Source organism: Nomascus leucogenys, chromosome 10 (assembly GCF_006542625.1).
Source record: "Nomascus leucogenys isolate Asia chromosome 10, Asia_NLE_v1, whole genome shotgun sequence".
NCBI lineage: Eukaryota > Metazoa > Chordata > Mammalia > Primates > Hylobatidae > Nomascus > Nomascus leucogenys.
This window is the reverse complement of record NC_044390.1, coordinates 47639260-47661438: the sequence shown is the minus strand read 5'-3', so window position 1 is coordinate 47661438 and position 22179 is coordinate 47639260.

The window sequence follows — 22179 nt, the reverse complement described above, 5'->3', positions numbered from 1 at the left end:
TTGGCATCTTGGATTTACATAATTACAATCAGTGGAAAGCTTATCACTCAGATTTCCTTTCCCACCACTCCCTAGCCGGCACCTTTGTCCTCTTGAGATCTACCAGTACTGGGGGTCTCCACCAGCTGGTCTTTGTTTCTTACTCCGGCAAAGCAACATCGACAGCTTGCGACAGCCAACTTTCCTTGCCTTAAATGTGAGGCACATGGAATGACCACATGAGCAAGGCAGGCTGAATCCAGCCCAAAGCCTGCAGCACCTGGAGCAGAGCTCACCAGTGGATGCTGTGGGCAAAATCAGGCCCAGAGCCATGGTTTCTTTGGCCTATAAAGTGTTAAAAAATGGGATTGTGTGCTTATAATCCTAGCTACTCAGGAGGCTCAGGCAGGAGGATCTCTTGAGCCCAGGAGTCTGGCTATATTGCCCAGGCTGGTCTACATAGCCAGACTCCATCTCTACAAAAAAATTTTTTAAAAAAATTAGTCGGGCGTGGTGGTGTGGATCTGTAATCCCAGCTACTTGGGAGCCTGAGGCAGGGGAATCGGTTGAGCCTGGGAGATCAAGGCTGCAGTGAGCTATAATTGCACCACTGTGCTCCGGCCTGGGTGACAGAGCAAGACTCTGTCTCAAAAAAAAAAAAAAAGGGAATTGTCAACCAGTATTTGAAAATTTGGAGGTTACACACACACACACATGCACACACCACACAGACAATCAGATTGTCAGACCATATCAGCCATGCTCCCAGGCAGCAACCGTGAGGGGCAGTGTGGAGGCCCCAGTTTAGACAGGGCCTGAGCTCTGCAGCTTCTCCGCGGTTGCTCCCAGCTCCCGTTGTCTTCTACAACACGAAGCTGAGTGCATTGAAAACTGTATGGTACCTGCGTGGCCCTTGTAACTGGAGGAGACATTTACACAAGGGCAGGGCTACACCGGGGGTAGGGAGGTACAGGGAGGGAGAGGAGTACAAGACACCACCACACGGAGGCATGGAAGGAGAAGGCAGGCCCCAGGGTTGGTGCCCCTGATCCAGGTAGAGTGAGCATGCCTGGCACCTAAGTGCTGGGCAGATGCATCTGTGGAGGGAGACTTTGCTCCCCCGTTGGCTACTACAGGGAGAGAGGCAGGAAGAGGCCTCCCTGGGAGGTGCTCCAGGGGACCAGGTTGCAAATCCAAGCCCTGCAAAGCCAAGAAGGCAGGCCTCCAGCACTCTATTCAACCACCCACAGACAGTGTGTAAGGTGAGCAAGACAGAAGGCAGGACTGCAGGAAGTAAGCAAGGAGGTGACACAGCCAGTGCCTGGAGCTGGGAGTGAGAGCTGCTCATGTGCATGATCAGTGAGGGCCTCTCTGTGATGACAGCAGGGGAGCAGAGACCAGAACAAGGTGGCCCAGGAAGAGCTGGGGTAGATGTTCAAAGGCCCTCATATGGGCGTAAAGGCAGTACCTCCTAGGCTCTGTGGAGACGATGGGGTGATGGGTGTTAGTGAGCTAGCCTAAGGTGAGAGGGGAAAGCCTGCAAGAGCTTGATCAGCTAGTGTTTTTCTCTTTCTCTTTTTCTTTTTTCTTTTTTTTTTTTTAGAGACAGATTCTCACTGTATTGTCCAGGCTGGAGTGCAGTGGCTGTTCATAGGCACCGTCCCACTGCTGATCAGCATGGGAATTTTGACCTTCTCTGTTTCCAACCTGGGCAGGTTCATCCCACCTTAGGCAACCTGAGGGTTCTGCACTCCTGAGAGGTTACTATTTGGGAGCTAAACTTAGTGCAGACACCCAACTGGCACAGCGCATTACAGCCCCAAACTTCTGAGCTCAAGCCATCCTCCCACCTTGCCTCCCAAGTAGCTGGACTACAGTGTGCACCACTGCACCCAGCAAGGGCAATGTTTTTTGCACTGTGAGGACCCATTATTAGATCATAAGATCCATTCATTGGATCTTAACCAGTATTTAAAAAATAAAAATAGAAAAGTACATCATAAAACGGCATAGAATAGTGGAGAAAATACAAATGTGTTGCCCGTAGGAAGGGTGAGCTTGCTTTGTGAGCCTTTATTTCAGTTTTATGTATGCACACGCACACACACTGGGTATGGACTTCGAATGTCAGGCTGCAGACGCCTTTACCTTGCTGAGGCCCCCAGCTTCCCACCTGAAGGAAATCAGATAAGTGAAGCTGATGCGATGTGATCCCTTAAAAGTCAGGCAGAACAGTCAGGAGGCCCTGAGCTGAACATTGCCAGCAGCAAGGTCACAACTGCCAGAACAGCCAAGGCCACTCCTGCTCAGCACAGAGAAGGCAGCCAGGCAGATTTCTTGGAGCAGCTGCTACGAGAGTCTGCCCAGTGTGTTGGAGAAAGAGCCCTACATGTGGAGTACCTGCCAGGTGCCAGGCACTGCGCATCCCGACCTCTGGGTGAGCTGTGCTCCAAGGGCCAAGTCCATGTCAGTGTTGCCATAAGAGATGCCCCAGGCCCAGCAGGCAGTGCATAACCCTACCCCCCCACCATGAGCTGAGTGTTTCTGGTCCTCACATCAGCCCTGCAAGGCAGATCTTATGATCTTTGTGTCAGGGGTGAAAAACTCAGGCACAGTATTCAGTGATTAGCTGAAGGGGCAGAGCCAGAATTTAAACCCAAGTGAGCCTGACACCACGGCCTAGGTTTTCTCTTCCATGACACAGCTCTCACAACACTAAGAGTCAGAGGAGGCACTGGTCCTCTCCTGGGGCTTCCAGAGAATACTGTTTACAAGAAATAACAATTATAGGTAAAATGAGGGGTGGGGTGAGGGATACTATGGACACATCTCTGCATTGGCTGGGAGAGGGACAGATCAAAAGCCTTCTAGCAAATATCAACTCCACAAGGACAGGCACTGTGTCTGCCCTGCCTTCCACCAAATCCCCAGCTTTCAATACAGCACCTAGAACATGGTAGCTCAGTAAGTATCTGGTGGATGGGTAAATGGATAGATGGATGGATAAATGGATAGATGAATGGATGGATGAATGAATAGATGGGTAGGTGAGTAGATACATGGATAGATGGATGAATGATCGATCTATGGATAGGTGAATGGATACATGGATGGATGAATTGATGGATGCATGGGTGTATGGTGGGTGGATAGGTGGATGGATGGATAATGGATGGATGAGTGGATTGAAGGGTGAATGGGTACATGGATGGATGGATGGATGGATGGATGGATGAATTGATTGATGGATGGATAGGTGAATGGATACATGGATGGATGAATTGACGGATGCATGGGTGTACGGTGGATGGATGGATAATGGCGGACTGGATAGACAGATGAATGGATGGATACATACATGGACGGATGGATGGATGCATGGAAAGAGATCTGTGTTGTTGGTCAACACCTTCCAATGGCTCATTTGTTAGCAGGCCACATTCTCTTTATTGGCCTCAATTCTGCACTTGTAGCCTGAGGGCCTGAATTCAGACTGTATTCAGGGAGCTTTCATGGGTGCCATCAGAGGTCTCCTGGGCAATCCTGCTAGACTGGCTCCTCCCTCCATTCCACTCTTATCCCTAGAAAAGCACAGAATGCCAAGACTGCCCAGTTGTGCACCTGAGGCAGCCCAGTTGGGTATCTCTAAGAATGTATGTAGATTATGAATGTGAATGATCCCACCCTGGGTGCTGCAGCTTTGAACTAACACTTAAAAAACAAAAAACAGAACACACACACACAAACACGCAAACACACACATTCTGGAGTGAGCTTGGCAAACTGCTTCTGAGCCCTTCCTGTGTAGGTAGAGAGCACAGTAATTAAATGGACTGGCCCTGGAGCCAGACTTCCTGGGCTCATCTCCTTCATGGCAGTGAGACCAGGCGCTAGATTCTCTGAGGTTTCACTTATCCTCTGTTAAATGGGATAGCACCTGCCTCTCCAGGTCACTGTGAGGATCAGACCCTCCCCTTAGTGGGGACATCACTGGAGCTTTATGCCCTAACTGGGATTCTAGACTTTCCACATCACGGGGGTTTACCGACAGGTCGGTAAACCCTGTCGTCGGTAAACCCTGTCGCAGTGGCAGGTCTTCTCAAGTCCAAGTTCAGCACCACCCCCCAGAAACAGGTGAGATGTCCTTTTCTTGGGTTTATAGTGTCCTGGAGCTTTGTGAAGGGGCTGGTGTATCGCATGAGGTAATGATCTGGGACTGGATGGACTCCCAGGACAGGTGTGAGTGTCACCCCTACTGGGTGGCCAAGGGGCACGATGCTGGACACTGACAACATGAAGTACTCATGTCTATGCAATGCTGACTCTCAAACTCAAGCAAATAGAGTCCCATTTAACAGAGGATAAGTGAAACCTCAGAGAATCTAGTGTGAGTGGGGCACAGGGCCAGGTGGCCTGCTGAAGAATTCACTGCCTCACCATCCCTGAACACACACACATGTGGTTTCTCCCAGACCTTCGACAGGCTATAGCCCCTGGCTTCCCCAGTACGTTTCCTCCTTACATAGTTTTCCCAGGAGCCTAACACCTCACTCCCACCTAACTCTTCTTCCTCCCTGCTTTCCTGAGACATATTTTAGCCATTTCTACTACCACCATTGCCTCAAAGCCTGTTCTCTTCCTTTCACAGGGAACCTTGCCTTATTATCCTAGGAGCCTAAATTATAATCAATGGAAAAAAAATTGCTTGCTAGAAGGCAAGCCTGGCTTACTTATTACACCCTACTGAAAAATGGGAGAACAATCACCCAGTCCGACAAAGGAAGGGGGACAATGACACTTGTATGGCACTCATTAGATAGGCTCCATAGCATATTTTCTTTTTACTTTTTTAAGACAAGCTCTCACTCTGTCACCCAGGCTGGAGTGCAGTGGTGCAATCTTGGCTCACTGCAACCTCCATCTCAAGACTCAAGTGATCCTCCCACCTCAGCCTCCTGAGTAGCTGGGACCACAGGCCTGTGCCACCATGCCTGGCTAATTTCTTGCATTTTTTGTAGAGATGGGGTATTGCCATGTTTCCCAAGCTGGTCTTGAACTCCTGGGCTCAAGCAATCTATCCTCTTTGGCCTCCTAAACTGCTGAGATTATAGGCATGAGCCACTGTGCTCAGCCTAGCATATTTTAAGTGAAAGAAAATAGTAGTAAACTTGAAGACAGATCAATATAAATTAATTCAGTCTTAGGTATATACACAAAAAGGTTTTAAAAATAAAAATAATTTCAGAGATGTGTGAGAGAATAGTGTGTGGTCTGAAATGTAGGTCATTACAATCCCAGAATGAGAGGAGCAACAGAAAAGGAAAGAAAAAAATATTTAGAGAAAGAATAGCCTCAAAAGCTCCAATTTCTGTTGAAAAAATTAATTTACAGACGCAAGAACTCGATAAACCCCAAGTACAATAAAACTAAAGAAAATTCTACTGGATATATAATACTCAAAGTTCTGAAAGCCAAAGAAAGAGAAAATTTTGAAAACATTCAGCAAAAGTGACTCCAGAAGAAAACCAGTAAGAATAATGACTGATTTCTTATGAGCTATGGATGCCAAAAGAAATAGAAACAATATAATTCAAGTATTGTAGGGTGGAAAAGAACAGTCAACTAAGAATACTATATTCAGATAAAATATACCTCAAAAATGAAGGTTAAATAGAGACGCTTTTAGAAAACAAATACTGTGATAATTTGTTACCACCAACAGACCTGCACTACAAAAAAAGTAAAGGAAGTCCTTTAAGCTGAAGAAATAAAGAGCTCTGAAAATAGTGGATATGTTCATAAATACAAAGGAACATTTGTTTAATTTTCTTCTTTTAAAAAATATGATTGTGTAAAGCAAAAATTGTAATACTGCACAAATGGGTTCATAATGTGTGTATGTGTGTGTATATATATGTATATATATATATATATAACGAAAATAACACTAAGAATAGGGTGGCAAATGGAAACATACTATTTCAAGTTTCCTGTATTTTATGTAAAGTAAGTTGATATTAACCATAAGTAGAATGGGTTAAGTTAAAGGTAGCTATAGTAATCCCTTTAGGAACCACTAAAAACATAATGCAAATACATGTATTTTGGAGACAGGGTCTCACTCTGTTGCCCAGGCTACAGATGTGTGCCACCATGCCTGGAGGTTTTTTTTTTTTTTTTTTTTTTTTTTGGAGAGATGAGACCTTGCTGTATTGCCAGGCTGGTCTAAAGCAATCCTTCTGCTTCCACCTCCCAAAATACTGGGATTACAGGTATGAATGCCTGGCCCTGCAAAATATATAGGTAGAAAGCCAATAGGGAATTTAGATGAAATACTAAAATATTTTAACAAAAAAGAAGGCCAGAAAGTAAGAACAAGGGGAGAACAACACCAAATAGATTAGGCAAATAGAAAATAAATAGAAAAATGGCAGACTTTGATAAACCATGTCAATAATTACATTAAATGTAAAAAGAATATTCACTTCAATCAAAAGGCAGAGATTTTTAAGGGTTGGATAAAAAGCAAGAATTGACCAGACACAGTGGCTCATGCCTGTAATTCCAGCATTTTGGAGGTTGAGGCACGAGGACTGCTTAAGCCCCAAAACGTCAGACCAGCCTGGGGAACATGGCGATACTGCAACTATACCAAAAAAAAAAAAAAAAAAAAAAAGATGGAGGTAGTGGCACATGATTATGGGTCTGTCTATTCAAGAGGCGTGAGGATCGCTTGAGCCTGGGAGGTTGAGGCTACAGTGAGCCATGTTCACATCACTGCACTCCAGACTGGGTGAGAGAGAAAGAATCTTGTCTCAAAAAAGAAAAAAAAAAAAAGAAAAAGCAAGAATCAAGCATATGCTCTTTACAATATATACAATTTAAATTCAAATACAAGAAAAAATATATTGAAAGAAAAATATGCAAAAAATATGCAAAATGTAAACATACACAAGCTGAAGTGGTCATAATAATATTAGTCAAAATAGATTTCAAAACAAGTGGTATTATTACTAGAGGGGAAGAAGAATTTTGCATTACTACAAAAGAGTCAGGCCAGGTGTGGTGACTCTTGTCTGCAATCCCAGCACTTTGGGAGGCTAAGGTGGGCAGATCACCAGGTTAGGAGATCGAGACCATCCTGGCTAACATGGTGAAACCCCGTCTCTACTAAAAATACAAAAACTTAGCCGGGCGTGGTGGTGGGCACCTGTGGTCCCAGCTACTCAGGAGGCTGAGACAGGAGAATGGTGTGAACCCAGAGGCAGAGCTGGCCGTGAGCTGATATCGTGCCACTGCACTCCAGCCTGGGAGACAGAGTGAGACTGTATCTCAAAAATAAAAATAAATTAAAAAATTTAAAAAAAAAGAGTCAATACAATCAGGAAGATATGGCACTTATAAAGGTGTATGTGCCTAATAACAGATCTTCCAAATACATGCATAAAAATTGACAAAATTAAAAAGCAAAATAGACAAAGCCACAGTCATAGTAAGTGGTGCACGTTAGTGCACCTCTCTCAGGGATGAAGAGAACTACTAGACAAGAAACCAGTAAAAGTATGGAATGTCTGAAGAACATATCAACCACCTTCACCTACTTGACATTGATAGAACCCTACACCAAACAGCTGCAGAACACATTCATTTCAAGTGCAAATGGATGTGCACCTAGTAGATCATACACTATGTCATCAAACAAATTCAATAGATTTCTAAAGAATGAAATCTTACAAAGTATGTCCTCTGATCACAAAGAAAGTAAATTATAAATCCTAGCAGAATTCAGTCAGTAGCAGAAATCTCACCCTGTCTAGCATCCTGAGAAACTTTTGAGGAAAATCTCCTCTCTGCAGCTTTTCAGTAAGCACTGAACTGGGGAACTTCAAAAATAAATTTTTCTTTTAAAAATAACTATCCTGTTTCCACTCTGATAAGCACATGAGCAACCATTCCTCACTTTGAGCTGATGGCAGAAAATGCAACTCCAGCTGGAGTTAGCAAAAAATAAATGCATTAGCTCATGTGAACAGAAAACCCCAGCATGAGGATATGGTCTCATCCTCAGCCTCCCCTCAGCCTCCCAGCTCTACTTTATTCTGTGTGGACTCCCTCTTGAGCAATGTCTTCTATGGCAGGATGGCCACTTTCATCTTCATGTCTGGCAGAAACAGAGCTAGTGTTCTCCAAGAGTCACCGCCTTTCGTTATCACTGGTTCTGATTGGCTAAGTCTAGATCACATGACACTCTTGACTCTGAGGTTGGCATCAATCATTCCACTCACTGCAAGGGTTGATGGTGAGTTGGTGGTTTCCCAGAGGGACATTGGGGTTGAGAAGAGAGAATGAACTGAGCAGGCAATGACAGCAGATGTGCACTCCCTGCACCCACTGGGTTTAAAGATGGTGGAGCAGGAGGTAGGGAGAAATGTGGAGGGATCTGATGGGCAGATGAAATCCCAGCAGGTCAGATCTCACCCCAGAACCTAGCTTAACCCCCCTGTCTTTCCTGACAATGGTCACTTCCAGGTTGGGGGCTGATTAGTGCATGTGTACACACACACACACACACACACACACTCATTGTTTTCATTTCCTTTCCATTTTTTCACAATGAATACAACATATTATTTCTGTATTGTGTTTTGAAAACACAAATATTTAAAGCAAAGACATCCTTTGGGGGTTGGAGTCTTTTTTCTTTTGGGGGGACAGAGTAGAATTATGAAAAGATGCTTATCTTCAAGGTCAAAACTGTATACTCCACAGCTGCTGTTACAAACATTTAGCAAGTTTCTACTTTTACCCTCAAAATAGGAATAACTTCTGATTTAATTACCTCATAAATTGTGGGGGAAGCCCTCACCAAAATATGGAGCATTTGAGTTAGTGTATGCAAACTGGCTTTCTATACCGAAGGTGTTTTACAAAGGAGAGAAAATGTTATCTATATTTCAATTCTGGAAGCCACAGGAAAGTAACATGTGTTTTGGAGCTCCTATTCAGAAAGGATCTTTTTCCACCCTTCAGAGTCACAGCCTTCTTTCCCCCAAAGGGAGAAGCCTTTACCTGTTATATCTCTAGGCTTTAACCACCACACAAATAGAAATAACAAGTGTGGCGTGGAACCAACCCAACGGACAGAGGCAATTAAAAATAAATCAGGCATCTTGGAAAAAGTCATTTGCAGAAACAGTTGTGTCCACAGCATGAAATATGGAGGAAATACATTAAAGCAAAAATTAATTTAATAAACACTCACCCTCATTCTTTTTAAAGGATCGAATAGTATAAAATACTTCATTAGGCAAAGTCTCAGCAGGGAAACATGGACTTTTTCAAAAAAAGACTTTGTAAGTTAGAGATGGAAGAAAAAAAAGAAGAGAGAGATGGGGAGAACATGGCTTTTGTCTGAGTGTTCAGCTTTAGAATAGGGCAGGGAAGTTCAGCTATGGGGAGAAGATGGTCAGGGTGCTTAGGACCCCCTCATATCCCAGGGGTCCCATCGTGCTAGAAACACACAAAGCCAGTGAGACAATGGCAGCCGCCACCCAGATAATCCACACACACAGAAACACATCTGATTTAAGACCCAGAAATGGCTTCAACAGTGCCATCTCCTCCCCGAAGCTGCTCTGCACTTGCTCTGGGAGGTGAGTAGAAATGCCACTGAGGAAGGTAATCATCTGATCTCCCCCCACTTGATCCCAAGGCCTTGCACGGTGCTGGGGGATCAGCTGATGCCCCCAAATGCCTGCCGGTTGATGTAATGAGCATTTGGGGGTGCCAACCCAGGGTCCTTTTTCTGTTCACTTCCTACTGATACCCAGCTTTTTCTTCAGGAATCCACCTCAGCTCATGGCCCAACCCAAAATTCCAGATTGGGGCTTTTAGTGGCTGAAATAAATTCAGGTATTCCATTTCCCAGACCTGGTCATTAGTTCAGCAGTGACCCTTCTGCAGTGTTGAGACAGGAACACTCACCAACTGGATTCTGTGATGTGCAGGCAGGAAACCTAAAATTGTGGGAACAACTATGGCTGCAAGAAGGGAAGTCAGCCCAGGGCCAAAGCCAGCACACACAGAAGGACCCAGAGGGAGATCAAGCAAAATAGGGCACCCTGATCATGCCATTCCTGAAGCTGTGCTTTCCTTGATTTCCAACAGTTTATTCCAGTAGGAATAAATCTTGCTTGTTTTATAGGCTGGTTGGAATTTTGAAGCTGTTTGATGTTTGCATGTTAAGAGTTCTGACACTGAGCAGGTTGGAGAATGAGAAAGAGCAAGACGAGAGAAAGGAAGGCAGAGGGAAATTAAGAAAGGGAAGAAAGGAGAAAAGAGAGGGAAGAAAGGAGGAAAGAAAGGAAAAGAAAGGAGAAAAGGAGAGGGAAATTAAGAAAGAGAATAAATGAGAAGAGGCAAATCATAATAATAATAACCCAGAAGAATAAAAGATTTTTAGGGCAGTATGGGGTTGTGTAGACTGATATGTCCAGCTCTCATATTATAGATGAGAAAACAGAGGTCCCAAGAAGCAACGTAACTCTGCCAGGGCCACACCATCAGTGTGACTCAGCATGAGGACCCAAGCATCCCGGCGCCCAGCCTCCCTCTTTCTTCCCCCAAGTCACAAATATAGAGAAGCAGTTTTTATAGCTAAAGTAGTTCTTACTTATTACAGAGAATTTGAGATGTGCACAAAAGTAGAAAAAAGAAAAAAGCCATAATGTTACCATGCAGATATAACCATTATTAACATTTAACCAGTTTTCCTGTCAGTATTCCTCTGTATTTAAGCATCATTTTTACAGAGTTTTAAACCCTCAGTTTACATAAGTGTATTCCCTGCTTTTTTCTCTATCTCGTAAGCATTCCCCATGTTACTGTATATTCTTCAGGAACAAAAATGTTTGACTCTTTAATATTCAATCAGGTAGACATACCCTTATTTATTTAACCGTTTTCCTACCAGTGGACGTATTTTTCAAATTTTCAACACTTACTTTCAAAACGCTCGAAGATCCTTGCATAAAACTTTCTTGTATGTAAGATTATTTACTTATAATTGATTCACAGAAGTGAAATCTTAGGGTTGAAGGGCAGGAATTAGGGTTGCCACGTTTAGCAGCTAAAAATGTAGGATTTAAATTTTTCATTTCAAATTATTTATCTGCAATTGAAATTTAACTGGGAGTTCTGTATTTTATCTGGCAACCTTAGCAGGAATATTTTTAAAGGTTTCCATGCATATTTCCAATGCCCTCAGGTTAGAAAAGAGAGAGAATGAGGGAATAACATCTAACATTCTATTTTGTGCCATGCACTCATTTAAGTATTTTATGGTCATTTAAGTGCATTTAAGCTTTGTGTTGACCTCTAAGTTAAGGAATTATTGTGAGCCCTACTTTGCAGATGAAAAAGCAGAGGTCGACGAGGTTAAGTAAAATGTTCAAGACTACACAACTAGGACTCCGGGGAACTAGAATTGAACCCAAGCAGCCTGACTGCTACAGTGTCCCCAGAAAGCCAAGGAAAGAGTGAAACACGCCGAGAGAGGAGATTCAGGTTGTGCCTCTTGAGAGAAGCAGACATCCATGGTCCGTCTTGCCCGGCTCCCCCTCAAAGTCAAAATCAGCCACGTGAGCAGCCTTTCCCGACTCAGAGACCCCAGATCCTCACCACACATTAGCAGGATATTGATCATTCACTGAACACATTGGGGCAAGACAGGGATCCACACATAATGGAAATAATTTCATACAATCCATTTTAAAACTGGTTAATCCCATTTCGAATTCCTCTCCAGCCGCCAGGCTGGGCCTCCCCCTCTTTCAGCCTCCACACCCATCACTCCACTCAGCTAAAAACACCCCCTCTACCACCTAGACCTGCCCTCCCTGGAAAGGAGAGGTCATGCTTAATAAATCTCCCTGTTTTTCAAAATATCAGACAGTAAGGGACTTTATTCCTTCTTTCTTCCCTGTCTCCCATACATTTCCTTGCGTTCACTTCCTCCCTTCTCCATGTGACACTCACAAAGTACCAAGAAGATCTTCCTCCACCCAGAGGCAATGAAGACGTCCCAGGCAACAGCCCTAGGCAGACCACAGAGGGTAGCTAGGCTCGAAGGCTTCAGACAAAGAGCCGGAGGGCCCAGAGGGGACACAGCGCTCCCACCTGGGTAGCGTGTAAGGCTTCATGGCACAGGTGCCACTGAGCTGGGCACTGAAGGACTGATAGATTTTGTACTTGTAGAGATGGATTGGAATTAGGCCAGGGTTTTCACCCCTTCCCAGTGAGAACACTTCGAGGACCCAGTCTAGGGAAAGAGAGAGCTTGAAGCAGACGGAGTTCTCCGGAATCCCCATGCATACTTATCAGCAACTCCTCATGGCTGATGCCAAAAGAGTCCTGGATGAAGCCAGAGCTGGCTTCTGGGATCTTGTTTTGGGAAGCATCCCCACATGGCCAGGACCCCCAACCATTGCTGGGACAATATACAGTTGATATGCATGGGTTCACCCAGGCCATCTTTTAAATGACTCACAAAATGCATCTAGGATTTTAAATCTGCTCATAAAAATGGATCAATCAGCACAAGGCTGAAATAGTTAGTTCCTTTTGCTAGGAAAAAAAAAATAATGCTTCTTAATTATTGTACTGATTGCGTGAGAGTTTTTTTTTTTTTTTTAATGCAACAAAGAGGCCTCTGAAGGCCCTGTCCTTCTACCTGCCTATAGGGGAAATAATCTAATTAAAACAAGGAAAATAGATGAATATTTAATGGTATGGTTTTCCCCCACTACTTTTTACTTCTCAGCTTAACCCAGTGACAGCTCCAAAAATTCCTCCAACAAAGAACATGCAAAATCCCACGAGCGTGATCTGTCAGAGCAGAGTTTGCATAAACAGCTCTGCTTCAGAGCTGACGCCAGAGCTCCTCCCTCAAGCCAGCCATGGCTGTTGCTTCCACAGCCCTCTGAGGGTGCCCTGGCCTCCTGTCCTAAACATCCGGGGCCTTCAGAGCTGCCTGCCCCGGAGATCAGTCCCGACACTGCCCCTTTGTTATGAGGACCTTGGGAAAGTGGCCCAAGCACAGCGGCACTGCCTACGGGTTGCCAGAAGGATGCCACGGGACCAGGTAAGTAAACACTTAGCAGAGTGCCTGACATAGAGCAACAACTCAGCCAATGACTGGACGACATCTGTGACTGTAACACACTTGGAGACTAAGGTCCAGGGATGAGGGAGGGTGATTTTTCAGAAGTCACAGACAGGTTGGTGGTAGAGCCATTGTTAATTACTCCTCCCTGTATTCTCAATTACCTCCCATGTGTTGGCCTCCAGTGCTGGCTGTATTCTCTGCCACTGGTAGAATGGTCCTTCTTGCCTGGACTTCTGTACTCGTCACTTTGGGCTATGTAAATGCCTGTGGCTCTCCTCGGGATCTACCTCCATCCTATTCTAGAATGGGTAAGTATCCTTCTATATCTGCTAAATTATTTTTGATTCTAAGAGACAGAAAGTTTAAGCACACTGACGTAAGCCAAAAGGGGACTTCATCACTGAAATACCCTAGGGTAGAACTTCAGGCATAGCTGGATCCAGGGGCTAGACTGATGTCCCCAGAGCTTGGCTTCTCCCTCTGGCTTCTCTCTCCTGCAGCCTCAATTTTCAGATAAGCTGTCCTCTAGGGGTTGCAAGATGGTTCTTGAAGCTCTCACCTCTCATCTAAGCAAGTAAGCAAGCCCCACCCCTAATCCCCCCAAAACCCGCCACAGGGCTCCCAGAAAAAGTTTCATCATAGCTTATTGACTCAGGTAGAGTGGGCAGCATGCCCATTCCTGAACCAATCGCCATGTCCAGAGACATGTGATGGAAGACCGACAGGGCTATTTCCTCTGAGTTCCTGTGAGTATCATTAGTGCCTCTACTCATGAGTCACCCAGGAGGAGGAAAGGGTGGGTTGTTCAGTAGTTTTCTTAGCCAGAACTAATTTTCACTAATAAATCTGTACTTCTGCTCTGGAGAACAGTGAAATGTGAGTGCAGGCGGTGATCACACAAGGAGACTGACACATCAAATGCAGCCCTCCGATGGACGGAGAGTGTCTGCACTGGATCTTCAAATGTGGATTCATTGTCAGCATGAAACATTGGCAGAGTTCCCACAGACATTCAGGTTCCTAGCTTCCTTGGTAAAATTAGGTTGCGGCCAGAAGGGCATGTCCCTGGCTCTGCCCTGCTAGTCTTTATAGCAGGCCACAGAACCTGCCTTCACTGCTCTCAGTTACCGCCTGGCTGCTGTGGCCGGCTAAGTTTGCAACCCCTGGTGGAAGTCCACTCAAGGTTCATGAGAATCCGCCTCAATCTAGAGCACTGTTCACAGTGAGCGCCTCCTTGCAGCTGAGCCCTCACACCAGGAATGCCACTTCTCCCATCTCCAAAGAGTATCACAGCAGGCCTGGGATACAGATGGGCCATTTGGGGGAAGGAAGCTGAAGATTGATGAGGTTGAAGGATACCGAGGTAGAAATAAGTGTTAACCTGCAAAGCCCAGGCAGTGGGAGGTAGGAGAGGAGAGCTTTCCTCAGACCCTATCCCTGGGCCTAAAATAGAAGAAACTCAGATATAGGGCCCTATGAAGTCCAAACGGGGAGCAATTAAAAGGTGCATGGGGCCAGGAGTGGTGGCTCACGCCTGCGATCCCAGCACTTTGGGAGGCTGAGGTTGGCAGATCACTTGAGGTCAGGAGTTCAAGACCAGCCTGGCCAAGATGGTGAAACTCCGTCTCTACTAAAAATACAAAAATTAGCTGGGTGTGGTGGTGGGCGCCTGTAATTCCAGCTACGTGGGAGGCTGAGGCAGAGAATTGCTTGAACCTGGGAGGTGGAGGTTGCAGTGAGCTGACATCATCCCACTGCACTCCAGCCTGGGCAACAGAGCAAGACAGTCTCAAAAAAAAAAAAAAAAAAAAAAAAAAAGCGTGGTCAGCATCTTCTGTCTCTCCACCTTCCCCATCTCCCTGCCTAGGGGGAGGACAGGAGTGGCACCAGGATGGCAGACAGGACACCTAGAATGCTGGGCAGTTTCACCTTCCCTCCATCCACACCTTTCCCCACAACCCTGGGGGTCCCCCTGAAAATCAGTTTCTCAGGCTGACAGCTGTTCTGTAGGTGTGGAATGGGGGCTGGTGTTCAGGTAAGCCAACCTGGGTGACAGCAAGACAGATGGCTTTCTCAAAAGTAAAATACAGCCGGGCGTGATGGCTCACATCTGTAATCCCAGCACTTCAGTAGGCCAAGGCAGGAGGATTGCTTGAGGCCAGGAGTTCTAAGCCTGGGCAAATAGCAAGACCACCAATTTTTTAAAAAATTAGCTGGACATGGTGGCATGCGCCTGTTCCAGCTATCTGGGAGGCTGAGCAGGAGGATGACTTGAGTCCAGGAGTTTCAGGCTGTAGTGGGTTATGGTCGCACCACTGCACTCCAGCCCAGGTAACAAGGGAAGACTCTCTCTAAATTAAAAAAAAAAAAGTAATCAATTTCCCTCTTGTGGTGGCATCTCACTCCCACTTACACCATAAATCTGCCCCTTCCTCTCCACCTGTTTTGCCTTCAGCCTAGACCTAGCTCCATCATTCTTACCTGGACAGCTGCTCCTTCTTTTTAACTATTATGATTATTTTTAGAGACAGAGTCTCCTACTGTCACTCGGGCTGGAGCGCAGTGGTGCAATCACGGCTCACTGCTAGCTCAATCTCCCGGGCTCAAGCAATCCTCCCACCTCGCCCTCCCGAGTAACTGGGACCACAGGCACTAACCACTGTGCCTGGCCAGCTCCTTTCTTTCTCCTGGGCTCCCACCAGCCACTCTTGCCCTGCCACACACCCACAACCTGCTTAAAATCTGCAAATGGCTTCTGATTTCACAGGGATAAAATCCTTACTATTTGCAGAGGCCTAAGAGGTCTTTAGTGATACATCTCTCTTCATTTTTGCTGCTCCTGCCCCATGTCAGATGCTGGGGGTGCCTCACCCCTTCCACCTGTGCTTTGCCAAGGGGCAGTGCCCTGCTCCACGCTCCACCCCATGGCCTAGAACTGCACCTGTCACAGAGTGGGTGCTGAATGAAGGAATAAATGCATGAATGCATGAATGCATGAATGAATGAACACGGTTTGGAAACAATTTGAGCAGTCTGAACTTCTGTTTATCAGTAAAGACAAGTATTTGTGAATCCCTATAGACTTCATTTAAAAATTTAGCTGGGGTACAAGGATGGTGCTGGGAAACCGGAAAGTTGGCATTATTTTACAGTTTATTTAATTCTCTCCTCCTGCTGGCACTAATTTGATTCATCTCCATAGCTAACGGAAGGACGGAACTGAAATATTAACCTCAAAGGCGGTGCGGAAGCAGATAATGGGGCTGTGCCTGCAAGCACAGAGTGGAAAGATAAAAGAGAGGGACGGCTGCTTCCAGGGGAGAATTACGGAGGGAGAGAGGTATAGAAGCCTTTTTTCTAATGGTTCATTTTCTTTCTCTTTAGTCCAAAGTGATAAAAGCAAATAAATTTGTGTTTAGAATCACAGACATAGTACAGGACCATTATAAAAAGACATCTTCCCGGTGAAACTTCGTCAGAAGTTCTTAATGTCGAAAGCGTGCAAAGTGGATTAAAATATCACAGGCAAGCAGCAGAGATTGTCAAAATGACAGAATATTATTAAACCTGTATATTTATCCCTTCATTTTCATCTCCACATGAGACCCCAGCGTGGTGCTGTTTCTGTGTGAAGCCCTCGGCCACGTGGCCAGCTGAATGTGGGCGGGGAACCCGTCTGGGCAGAGCTCAAAATGCCGTCCCAGCTCCCCGGCCTCTGGCTTGAACAGAGTCCAATCTAAGAGTCAGAATACACAGAGAAAGCAGCCCTTCTGCCTGGGTGACATTTAGCTGGCATTCCTTCCCTCCTGAGGGAACTCGTGGGCAGTGACAGCAGAAAACACCGCAGGGAGAAGGGGCGGGAGTGCAGGGCCAGCTGTGAGATTGGCATGGGGTGGCTGCTTCTGTCTACAGGGTCCCTGGGGAAAGAAGAGCAGGTGGGCGCCTCGAGGCTCCTTTCTCTCTGGGTGAGTCCTAGCAGCTACCACCGATGGGGAGTATCCTCTGTGCCTGGCTGTGTACCTGGGCTTTGGACGCATTCTCTCATTTATCCTCATCACAGCCCCTGAGGAGGGGGCTGTTGTCCTCCCCGTTTGACAGATGAGAAAACCACGGACTAGAGGCCAAGAACTTGGCTAGGGTCTGCAGCTGACACCTGATGGCACCAGGTTACAGCCCAGCTCTGCCTGATTCCAAAACAAAGCAATCCCTCCGTGGTGCCCCCTCTAAGGCAGCTCCAGGGGTAAAAGGCATGGAATCACTGTGGACGCATAGATATGGATACAGAACGCTCTTCAGGACAGCATGTCCAGGGCACAGGCAGCTGCAGACCAGTGGCTCCAGGCTGGAAGAGCTCGACACGTCAGCATTGGCTTCTAACAGCTCTGGAAAGGTGCTCAGCGGGGACAGGTGGGCCAGCAGTTGGGAGCTGGCGGATGGAGGCAGGAAGGGAAGCGAGACCTGCATTTCACTGTTGACCCCATTGTGCTGTTTGAATTTGTCTTTCTGTGTGCATAGATTTGAAAACACATATGGTAAAACAACGTGAAAAGTAGCTTAGCTAGGTGGAAAAAGAAGCCCGGGAGGTCACCTCCTCACCTGACCTCTCCCTATTGCACACACACCTTGCTTCCATCTGCCAGGCTGGGGTTGCCCAGGCCTCCTGCCTCATTTCTGAGCCAGGATCTCCTCAGGGCTCTTTCCCTCTTCAGTCGAATGCCTGCTCTCCTCTCCCTTTCGGCGTAAGTCTTGCTCCTCTTCAGCCTCAGCTCTATTTCTGCCTCCTCCAGGCAGTCTTTCCTGACTACCCCAAGCCCTCTGTCCTCTCTCAAGATGGTGCCCAGCAAAGACAACTTTCCTGTCCATAGCCCAGACTCACAGCCTCACTGGTACGGTTTGGATCTGTGTCCCCATCTAAATCTTATGTTCACTTGTGATCCCCAGTGTTGGAGGTGGGGCCTGGTGGGAAGTGATTAGATCATGGGGGTAGTTTCTAATGGATTAGCATCATCCCCCTAGTGCTGCTCTCATGATAAGAGTTCTCACAAGATCTGCTTGTTTAAAAGTGTAGCTCCTTTCCCCTCTTTCTCTTCCTCCTGCTCTGGCCAGGTAAGACATGCCTGCTTCCCTTTCACCTTCTGCCGTGCGCCATGATTGAAAGTTTCCCCACGCCTCCCAAGAAGCTGTCACACTTCTTACATAGCCTGCGGAACTGTGAGCCAATTAAACATCTTTTCTTTATTAATTGCTTGTCTCAGATTTTTTTTCTTCCTGTTTTTCTTTTATTATTATTATTATTATACTTTAAGTTCTAGGGTACCTGTGCACAACGTGCAGATTTGATACATAGGTATACATGTGACATGTTGGTTTGCTGCACCCGTCAACTCACCATTTACTTTAGGTATTTCTACTAATGCTATCCCTCCCCCCTCCACCCACCCCACGACAGGCCCTGGGATGTGATGTTACCTGCCCTGTGTCCAGGTGATCTCATTTTTTCAATTCCCACCTGTGAGTGAGAACATGTGGTGTTTGGTTTCCTGTCCTTGTGATACTTTGCTGAGAATGATGGTTTCCAGCTTCATCCATGTCCCTGCAAAGGACATGAACTCATCCTTTTTTATGACTGCATAGTATCCCTGGTGTATATGTGCCACATTTTCTTAATCCAGTCTATCACTGATGGACGTTTAGGTTGGTTCCAAGTCTTTGCTATTGTGAATAGTGCTGCAATAAACACACATATGCACGTGTCTTTATAGTAGCATGATTTATAGTCCTTTGGGTATACACCCAGTAATGGGATTGCTGGATCAAATGGTAATTCTAGTTCTAGATCCTTGAGGAATTGCCACACTGTCTTCCACAATGGTTGAACTAATTTACACTCCCACCAACAGTGTAAAAGCCTTCCTATTTCTTCACATCCTTTCCAGCGTCTGTTGTTTCCTGACTTTTTAATGATTGCCATTCTAACTGGCGTGAGATGGTATCTCACTGTGGTTTTGATTTGCATTTCTCTGATGGCCAGTGATGATGAGCATTTTTTCATGTATTTTTTGGCTGCATAAATGTCTTCTTTTGAGAAGTGTCTGTTCATATCCTTCACCCACTTTTTGATGGGGTTGTTTGTTTTTTCTTGTAAATTTGTTTGCATTCTTTGTAGATTCTGGATATTAGCCCTTTGTCAGATGGGTAGATTACAAAATTTTTCTCCCATTCTGTAGGTTGCCTGTTCACTCTGATGGTAGTTTCTTTTGCCATGCAGAAGCTCTTATAGTCTAATTAGATCACATTTGTCTATTTTGGCTTTTGTTGCCATTGCTTTTGGTGTTTTAGCCATGAAGTCCTTGCCCATGCCTATGTCCTGAATGGTATTGCCTAGGTTTTCTTCTAGGGTTTTTATGGTTTTAGGTCTAACATTTAAGTCTTTAATCCATCTTGAATTAATTTTTGTATAAGGTGTAAGGAAGGGATCCAGTTTCAGCTTTCTATATATGGCTAGCCAGTTTTCCCAGCACCATTTATTAAATAGGGAATCCTTTCCCCATTTCTTGTTTTTGTCAGGTTTGTCAATGATCAGATGGTTGTAGATGTGTGGTGTTATTTCTGAGGCCTCTGTTCTGTTCCATTGGTTTATATCTCTGTTTTGGTACCAGTACCATGCTGCTTTGGTTACTGTAGTATAGTTTGAAGTCAGGTAGTGTGACGCCTCCAGCTTTGCTCTTTTTGCTTAGGATTGTCTTGGCAATGCAGGCTCTTTTTTGGTTCCATGTGAACTTTAAAGTAGTTTTTTCCAATTCTGTGAAGAAAGTCAGTGGTAGCTTGATGGGGATGGCATTGAATCTATAAATTACCATGGGCAGTATGGCCATTTTCACGATACTGATTCTTCCTATCCACAAGCATGGAATATTTCCATTTGTTTGTGTCCTCTTTTATTTCGTTGAGCAGTGGTTTGTAGTTCTCCTTGAAGAGGTCCTTCACATCCCTTCTAAGTTTTATTCGTAGGTATTTTATTCTCTTTGTAGCAATTGTGAATGGGAATTCATTCATGATTTGGCTCTCTGTCTGTTATTGGTGTATAGGAATGCTTGTGATTTTTGCACATTGATTTTGTATCCTGAGACTTTGCTGAAGTTTCTTATCAGCTTAAGGAGATTTGGGGCTGAGATGATGAGGTTTTCTAAATATACAATCATATCATCTGCAAACAGGGACAATTTGACCTCCTCATTTCCTAATCGAATACCGTTTATTTCTTTCTCTCACCTGATTGCCCTGGCCAGAACTTCCAACACTATGTGGAGTGTTGGAAGTTCATAGGAGTGGTGAGAGAGGGCATCCTTGTCTTGTGCCAGTTTTCAAAGGGAATGCTTCCAGTTTTTGCCCATTCAGTATGATATTGGCTGTGGGTTTGTCATAAATAGCTCTTGTTATTTTGAGATATGTTCCATCGATACCTAGTTCATTTAGTTTTTAGCATGAGGGGCTGTTGAATTTTGTTGAAAGCCTTTTCTGCATCTATTGAGATAATCATGTCGTTTTTGTAGTTGGTTCTGTTTATGTGATGGATTGATTACGTTTATTGATTTGCCTATGTTGAACCAGCCTTGCATCCCAGGGATGAAGCCAACTTGACCGTGGTGGATAAGCTTTTTGATGTGCTGCTGGATTTGGTTTGCCAGTATTTTATTGAGAATTTTTGCATTGATGTTCATCAGGGATATTGGTCTAAAATTCATTTTTTGTTGTGTCTCTGCCAGGCTTTGGCATCAGGATGATGTTAGCCTCATGAAATGAGTTAGGGAGGATTCCCTCTTTTTCTATTGATTGGAATAGTTTCAGAAGGAATGGTACCAGCTCCTCTTCGTACCTCTGGTAGAATTTGGCTATGAATCCATAGCCTGGTCCTGGACTTATTTTGGTTGGTAAGCTATTAATTATTGCCTCAATTTCAGAGCCTATTATTGGTATATTCAGAGATTCAACTTCTTCCTGGTTTAGTCTTTGGAGGGTGTATGTGTCCCGGAATTTATCCATTTCTTCTAGATGTTCTAGTTTATTTGCTTAGAGGTGTTTATAGGATTCTCTGATGGTAGTTTGCATTTCTGTGGGATCGGTGGTGATATCCCCTTTATCATTTTTTATTGTGTCTTTTTGATTCTTCTCTCTTTTCTTCTTTGTTAGTCTTGCTAGTGGCCTGTTAGTTTTGTTGATCTTTTCAGAAAAACAGCTCCTGGATTCATTTATTTTTTGAAGGGTCTTTTGTGTCTCTGTCTTTTTCAGTTCTGCTCTGATCTTAGTTATTTCTTGCTTTCTGCTAGCTTTTGAATTTGTTTGCTCTTGCTTCTCTAGTTCTTTCCATTGTGATGTTAAAGTGTTGATTTTAGATCTTTCCTGCTTTCTCTTGTGGGCATTTAGTGCTATAAATTTCCCTCTACACACTGCTTTAAATGTGTCCCAGAGATTCTGGTGCATTGTGTCTTTGTTCTTATTGGTTTCAAAGAACCTCTTTATTTCTGCCTTCATTTCGTTATTTACCTAGTAGTCATTCAGGAGCAAGTTGTTCAGTTTCCATGTAGTTGTGGAATTTTGAATGAGTTTCTTAATCCTGAGTTCTAATTTGATTGCACTGTGGTCTGAGAGACAGTTTGTTATGATTTCTGTTCTTTTACATTTGTTGAGGAGTGCTTTACTTCCAATTATGTGGTCAATTTTAGAATAAGTGCAATGTGGTGCTGAGAAGAATATATATTCTGTTGATTTGCAGTGGAGAGTTCTGTAGGTGTCTATTAGGTCTGCTTGTTGCAAAGCTGAGTTCAAGTCCTGGATATCCTTGTTAACCTTCTGTCTCATTGATCTGTCTAATATTGACAGTGGGGTGTTAAAGTCTCCCATTATTATTGTGTGGCAGTCTAAGTCTCTTCGTAGGTCTATAAGGACCTGATTTATGAATCTGGGTGCTCCTGTATTGGGCGCATATATATTTAGGATAGTTAGCTCTTCTTGTTGAATTTGTAACGGTCTTGTCT